The sequence below is a fragment of the Echinops telfairi genome, unplaced genomic scaffold, assembly GCF_000313985.2.
Source record: "Echinops telfairi isolate 266 unplaced genomic scaffold, ASM31398v2 ScPeMD7_818;HRSCAF=1258, whole genome shotgun sequence".
Taxonomy (NCBI): Eukaryota; Metazoa; Chordata; class Mammalia; order Afrosoricida; family Tenrecidae; genus Echinops; species Echinops telfairi.
The window spans coordinates 3,161-4,441 of record NW_022104716.1 but is presented as its reverse complement, the minus strand read 5'-3'; the positions used below and the strand labels follow the sequence as shown (position 1 = coordinate 4,441).

The window sequence follows — 1,281 nt, the reverse complement described above, 5'->3', positions numbered from 1 at the left end:
ACAGGTATCCTCATATACTCAGATGAAGGGCTTTATTATAAATATCCCTCTTTGTGCTGTAGGCGACTGTGCATTTTTCAATGCTGAAAACATAAATATGAAAGTGTTTTGTCTGTGTCAAGGACATATATCTGTTGGCAATGCAGAGTTTTGAATTTGAGTTTTTGTTATTATGTTGTCCTGATTCAAGAAGTATGCATAAAGTGCTTTATGCACACATATGTTCTTACACAAGCCTTTGCCATAAGAAAAAACAAGAAAAGTTATAAAAAATAACACATATAGAAACTGGTATTAAGATAAAAAATAAAATCCAATTTTGTCTACAATAAAGGTCTGATAACATTTTATTGTACATTCTCCCTGTATATGTGTATTTATATAATTAAATAGAATTTTTCTTAATATATTACTTTGTTCCTTGCTTTTCTTTTTAATGACATGCACACTATTCAGGATATAGTTATATCATATTCTAAACATCATCAGGTTTCACTGTGGCGTAGACTTCCAATGCATGGATCTACTGTAACTTACTTATTTTACCCCCTAATTTGGATCATTTTCGTTGCTTCCAGTATTTTGTTCTCACAAAATTAGAAGAATAAATGTCCTTGTAGCCAAGGCTTTATGCACATCCTGATTGTTTTCTTAATGAAATTGCTGGATCAAGCAAATCAGAATTCTAAGGCTTTTGACATCAAAAGTATCCAGTAATTCATGAAGTGTTTGTTAAAATATTATTTCATTTCTAGGCATACTTATAAACTATATGCAGGGAAATTTTAATGCATCCATATTAGTAATTAATGAAATCATAGTGCAAAACAATCAACACCAGCCCTAGAATTGTTACTCCATTTTCAATATTCCTTGTACTCTAACCTCAGCAATTTTCATTGTGGCTACCAACATGGTGTTCAGCAAAACTTATTCTGAGAAATGCTTTCAACAAAATTAAGCTTCATGATTCAAAAAAATTTTGAAAATGCTATGTTAAACAAAATTAGACAGGCTACACAGCCTATGATGGTTACAACCATCTCAACAATTTAGATTATTTGCAATCAAGAGGCAGCAGAAAGTCAATCTTTCAGGATGATGCTCACTTGGGCAGCACATATCTCAAAATTATAATGAAACTGAGAAAATTAGTAAGGTCCCTGTGCAAAGATGATCTCCAAAATCATGAAGGATTCTATGATTTTTCTGTTTTATTCTGTGATTCCTACTTTTTGCTATTTTTGTGTTTTCACTGTATGAAATCCAGGCTAGGTAAAT

At 31.5% G+C, this 1,281-nt stretch overlaps 1 non-coding gene across 1 annotated transcript; it reads left to right on the top strand.

The window, feature by feature from the left end:
• The first annotated feature begins 1,101 nt into the window (after positions 1-1,101).
• Positions 1,102-1,208, top strand: LOC115870474. The gene has a single exon (XR_004046737.1). It is a non-coding gene; the product is annotated as a U6 spliceosomal RNA (small nuclear RNA).
• The last annotated feature ends 73 nt before the right edge of the window (positions 1,209-1,281 follow it).